The following is a 6,712-nucleotide window of genomic DNA, read 5'->3' on the forward strand; positions in this document are numbered from 1 at the left end:
TATATATATATATATATATATATATATATGTATGATCACAATTATGGCTCCAAATGGCATACAAGCCAAAGATTTTTAATACGAAGTAAGCCATTGTACTAGCAAGCCACTTAATACCTGCGTTCGTTTATGTATTTGCAGAACGATATTATCCCGCAAAATTATACAACTGCTATAGTAGATTTGGAACCACTATATTTGTAAGACAGGTTTTAAAAGTAGAGCAGCAACATGTTTAATCCAATTACTACAAATACTCATGCTCTACTGTTCTTTAATATCATAGATATATATTTGTGTCTCTCTGTGTGTCTGTGTCTTTGTGTGAGTGTTTGTCTGTCTGTGTCTCTTTAAGTGAGTGTGTATCTACATATATATCACAACTTCACAACTATTCGTTTTTATCGTCTTAGCTGGTATGAGTCAGGTGGTTTGAAAGGATCTGTTGGTGTTTATGGATAGAATGACACTAAAATGTCTTGGGCGGCACGGTCTGTCCTGCTCCTTGTGTGCGTTTGTGTGTATGTGGGTGTGCGTGTGCATGTGCACGGGCGGGCACTTATCTATCTATATACATATAATATATGTCTGTGCATGTGCGCGCCCGTGTGTTTGCGTGAGTGTGTATGTGTGTATGTGTGTTTCTGTGTGTGTGTCTTTGTGTGTGAGTGTGTATGTGTGTGTGTGTGTGTGTGTGTGTGTGTGTGTGTGTGTGTGTGTGTGTAGAACATAAAATTTCAGGAGGTAAGAGAGATGAATATATTCACGTCAGGAGTTGAATCTAGAAATAACAGTTTATAATTTAGCATAAGATAAATTATCTTGCAGCTCTGTAATTATACATCGCATAGTACTATTAAAGATTTTCAAATCAATGTAGATATAGAAAGTTAGTTCCTCAGTTTAACAGAACATCTTGATTACATCGATTTTTAAAATCTTCTATATGTATATCTTCCTTATACTCTATATATGCATATGAATTTTGTATGTATGTAGGATATTTATACACTAAATAAACATTACTGTTACCAGATGAAGGTTACGAATCGGCCGTTATCCTACAGATATGAACTAGTGAAATAAGTATATTCACCTCCCATATGTACTTTTGTTGTTGTATAGTTGTATATACAAGTGAAGAAATATTTTAATTTATTGGATGTACTAGATTTCAGCTGCATAGAGCTATATGTTATATTGTTCCGTATTAGATTTCTATATGGTGTGCAGAGAGGTCGGCATATCATATATACTAGTTTTTTTTCTGATTACCACAGGATTCTATAAATCCATTTATTGCACATTATATATATATGTGTGTGTGTGTGTGTGTGTGTGTGTGCATTGTGTTTCACAAAAGTGAGTTGGTTTTCCTAAATCTAGAATAGCACCAGTCACACCGATCCCTTGTCAACCTCTCCGTGAGGCACAAGGTCCTGTGATGAGCATTGACCACTCCGTCCAATATTCTCCTTGGCCTACCTCTTCTGCAAGCTCCATGAACATTAAAGAACTGGCAATTATTTAAACAGATGTCATCAATCTTACGTATCACATAACCATAATAGTATAGCATGCTTTCTTGCATACTACAGCTGATACTTTTCATCCTCATTACTTTCTCAACACATTTGTATTTTACAGTTTTTGCTCGCAAACACTACACATCCTACGGAGCATGTTCGCATCACTGGTTTTCAGTTTCTTCAATTACTCTACGCTGAAGCCACATTAACATAATACATCACAATTCTAAAAGTAGCGTCATATAAACTGTCATATTCCGAGAGCAGCAGCAGTAGTAGATACTTCAACTTCGTCCAAACATGGGGTAAGTATAAGTAATTATAGCCACTAACTTGCTTGCATGTTATGCCTCTTGGGTAACAAAGACTGATCCAGACTGGTGTTTACGGCAGTTTATTTCCAGTATGTTCATAGTATGAATTGCTCCAGTAGATCTGTCTCATATGAATCTTTCTTTGTTAATCTACCTGTTATATCCCAGCGCAATTTAGATTTTCATAACTTATATTCGGCACACCATATGGAGTATTCAATATAGTGAATCCTTTTAGCTTTAACTCTCTCTTTATACAAAATCTCTTTATAGAACTGTGCGTTTCACATTTCAGCGACGCAGTGTTTGGGCGTTCTGTGCATGCTCGCATGTCTGAGATAGGAAGCTTCAGGCTAGGGAGAGAGGAAACTGTGGTTCACGCAGTGCCGACCCAGGTGTGCTGGTGAAAAGTTGTGTTTCTTTTTGCCTCCGCGTCTATTGTGCTTAAAAACGTTTTTATATTCTTGAATGTGATAAACTGTAGAATTAGATTATTATCATGCTCCTAGCATCAGTTTTGCTGCCAGGATTTGAAAATTAGGGCACATTCCCCACCCCACTTATTTTGTGTTTTAGTGTGAATTTTTGAAAAACAAGTGGGAATTTGCGACAGTGTTCGTTGAATCAATTAGACACACTACTCGGTAGTGGCTAAAATATAAACCGATCAAGTTTATCTATAAATTTTCATTTTATATGTTTGTTTTCTTTTACACAATACTACAACAATGGCTAAAATTTTTCTGAAGCAGCATTCCCACTAAATTTATCTACGAGCCGCCACGTCCCCATGAGTACAAAAGCCAACGGTTCCCAACCATGCGTATGTTGTCATGTATCGCTTGTGCTATCTCTTTATCTCTCTCTTTCTTTCTCTCTGTCTCTGTCTCTTTCTCTCCCTATCTCTCTCTCTCCCCCTCTCTCTCTCTCTCTCTCTCTCTCTCTCTCAGTGACGCTCAAAACTTAATACAGCATTCCTCCATAATTTTCTCTCTCTAGTACATCTTCTTTGGTTTTGTAGCAGTTTACATTGATAATACTTTGCCAATAATTGGATTTGACATCTTTTTGTGTCACTTGATTAACTGTCCGAGTTGTAATCATGTAACCTATGCCATCATTTATTTTCAGAATCCTCGCAACAGTCTCTGATATATTTAATCGATGTAACTTGTATGTTTCTGTCATTTTTGATTGTTTTTCTCGCTATAAGGTTCCAAATTAGGTATGCCCCCGCTCTTTTTCTTTGCCTACTCCATGTTCAGCATCTTCTTATAACAACATTGACACACAACTTACTCATCTTCATGGCTTTAGTAAGTATGCGAACACGAATATATCATTGTGAATACATTTCTCACCAAGACTTCTCCATTCTCTAACAGTGTCTTGCAACCCTGAATATATTGTGCCTCCGATTCACATCTTGCTGCATATACGAAACTCATTTCCATTCTGTCTTGCTCTTAGCAAAGAATAGCTGTTACCTAGCAGCAAGATCTCCCGAATAAAATTTCTCTAATATAGCTGAATCAGGTTTTTCTGAACTTCGTTTCATAATCATTGATACCCTCTCGTCCATGTCACGCCACCGTACTTCCCTTTCAATTTGTTTAGGAGGTAGTTATATCTACATGGATGATCTGTTGCCATAAGCAGTTTATTTCCTGAAATTCCTAATTATCACGTATGCCAAGCACAATTTTTTTTCTTTTAGTTATATACTTCATTTATAATTTCGAACTGCAGAATCGTTTTTAGCTGCCATATTTTGGCTCTTTTAAATCACTCTGTTTTATGTCTGCCTAGAACTAACTCTGAAGTCCCTAACACACCGGAAAATATTTTGGTATTTAAAATAAGCTCTTCTGCCTCATTGTGTGGTGTGAATGAAATTTACTGTATATGTTTAATATAAGACAGCTGAATCGTATTTTTATATGTTTCCTGAAATCATTAGATAATTGCATCAAATAAGTGCAGGAGATTTGCATAGTCCTCCTTTTCTGCACCATATCCAGAGCCTTCATATATGCCAAGAAATCCAATATTACAGTCTGTCGGAAGTCCTCAATGAAGTGGTGCTCTTGTAAATATGTCGATCCTTTGTGTAGCACATAAACAGAGATAAAACTTGAGGTTGAGTTGTTCACATATATAATGAACGTAAGCAATGGTTGTCCATAAAACAAAATTTATACATATCGATCATTCTTAAATAAACACGAGTCGAACCAGTTACAAATTATTTGCGAAGTTACATAAATGTGTTTACATATTGTCTGCTTCTTCAAAACAATTCTTTCTTGCTAAAGATATTTTTAAATATCCAAATGTAATATATTTATTAAAAAGAAAATTATTGCCATTGTTCATTATAGACACCAACTATTCTGAAAATGCACGTCACACCTTTTCACCACGATCATTCTATATATATCCAGATCTTATTCACTGTAATGACCACCTGTTTATTTTGCTGTCGAATTTTTAAAATTTGAGTTCACTCCTTGTTCACTTCCGTAGTCATAACAGTATTGTTATCGCTTTTAAAATATTAACGAAATGAAGAAACTATCTTTTATAAATAGAAGTGATAGCAAATAAAAATTCTTTCATATTCTACATTTTTATAATATTATACGTTTCTTGGAATTGTTTAAAAGTTATTTAATAGTTTGAGATTAATTCTAATAATTGTCTCACGTTCATTTTTCAGTTCAATATAAATTTCTTTTTCTGATTGTCCGCAGTTGAATGCACTACTGACTACTGAGATGTTGCTGTTCATGGTATTGCAGCTGCTTGTGTTTCCACAGTTACTGTGGGGATTGTACATATTGCCGTCGCTCATGTTCTTACTGCCTATGTAGTTGCTAGCACTTGTGTTGTTGCAGAGATGGTGTTGGCATCGGTAAGGCCTTCCGGCACTCGTTGTTGCTTTTGGTGCGTCAGAAGAGAGATTTTGAATTGTTGATTGCTGAACTGATATGGCTTTCTGCTTTCGCATCTCTCCGCCATGTAATTGGAAAATACGGTATGTAATGTTTTCCAAATGGCCCAAACCAAACGTACCCGTCGTTATTTTGACTTACAGCTGTGTATTACGCCTCTCCAAAACTATACAGGCTAGGACACTCCAGGAAGATAGCTCTCGTGAACAGTCCTGTCATATTAACTTTATTGACATTCCTAAATAACTGTTCAACAAAGCGAAATCATTAGTGCATCGGCTGTCCCCTGAGTATCGCAATGCAAGGGACTCAATAATAATTAGCACTTTGTCTGAACGAACTGCCATGCACTAGATATAATGTGCACGCTCTGCCTAACATTTTGGAAGCGCCTTCCTTCTTTTGAGAACATGAACATCTCTAGCCGACTGCATATTTATGACACAAACATATAAATTGTCATCTTTCTCGAAGCACTTGGAGATTGAGCTTCAGGTGGAGGCGGACGAGTTACCTTCTTACTTCGAATTTCCTAAATCAAACAGTGTCCTCCAGGTTGGACTACTTGTTTCTTTGGAGAGGATGTATAGCTTATTTGCGGAAGCCACTCTCGTGACGAAGAACTTGCACTTAGTCTTTCTAGTGTCAGTGATTTTACTAATTTTATCTTTACCTAAAGTTGTTGCACCGACTTTTTCGAAAAAAAACATCATCTCCTGCATGGACTTTGAGATTGCTGGTAGGGAAACCCGACACGACGCTTCTACAAAAGTATTTTTCAAAATAAATTTGAGAATCCTTCCAATAAATTTGATACCCGAGATATGAAAAAAATAAAGACGATTCAATTCCTCTGGATTTTGAATAGTTTATTCAGACGGGAATGTTAGAAAAATTTTATAATTTTTAGGTTTCTGCAAAGAAATGGAAAAAAAAACAAAACATAACCCATCTTTTGGACATCGTGCCGATATGAACATAGTAATAATAACAGCAGCAACAGCAACAGCAACAAAAACAACAGCGACAATGTTGAATGGAGCCATGAAATATTCTGCCAGAATCCTATTCGACATTCTTGGCGTTTAATTTGACTTGATACTGACAAATATCAAAATATGATATCTACTAATATATTAGCATGCACTAGCGTAACAATAATAAAACTATTATTATTGAAAATGATAACATTAAAAAAAAGACACGCCAATAATAATTATAGTTAAAAGAAGATGAAGAAGTGGCGGAGGAGGAGAGGAACAGGCGATGAAACTACTTGATCAAATGCACATTACATACGGGTATTGGAAACATATACTAGCGATAAGATTACCCTCCGGGCGGCTTTCTGCTAGTCACTCGATAATATTTTCATATTCTAATAAATTTTATATTTTTCGTCTAATAATTTTTTTGTATAATAGAACTCACTTACTTAGTAAATATAGCATTTATTATTTTATTATAGTCTTAATCCATTGATCCCCACTGTCCTATAAATAGGACACTAAATAAGAACATTAAATAAGCTATATCACAATGTCTCAGTGTCTTATTTACAGGACACCGAGTATTTCCATTTCTACTTGAAATAAAGGAGTTTTAATAATCATGTTTTTTTCATTTTAACCTATTTTCAATCATGTGTAAACATTTAAAAGTAATATTCAGAAATTTAAGTATTCTGGGATTTAATGGGTTAATCTCTCATTTTTAAACACACAACAAGGTAGCGCAACTACGGAAGGAGGCAGTTTGTCAAGTTTTACCTTACCTTCCTTTTAAAGCAACATAGAACTTTCAATTCAGCAGCCCATCTGTAAGGTTTGCTTTGTGTGTATGTGTGTGCGGGTGTGTCAGAGAGAGAGAGAAAGAGATAGTGAAAGAGAAAGAGAGAGAGAGAGAGAGAGAGAGA

General features: G+C 35.7%; 1 protein-coding gene across 1 annotated transcript in view; it reads right to left on the reverse strand.

Moving 5' to 3' along the window:
• LOC106870920 (endothelin-converting enzyme homolog) overlaps positions 1–6,712 on the reverse strand; it is a 64,321-nt gene that overhangs the window by 5,586 nt on the left and 52,023 nt on the right. The window lies entirely within an intron of this gene.

Source organism: Octopus bimaculoides, chromosome 8, assembly GCF_001194135.2.
Source record: "Octopus bimaculoides isolate UCB-OBI-ISO-001 chromosome 8, ASM119413v2, whole genome shotgun sequence".
NCBI lineage: Eukaryota > Metazoa > Mollusca > Cephalopoda > Octopoda > Octopodidae > Octopus > Octopus bimaculoides.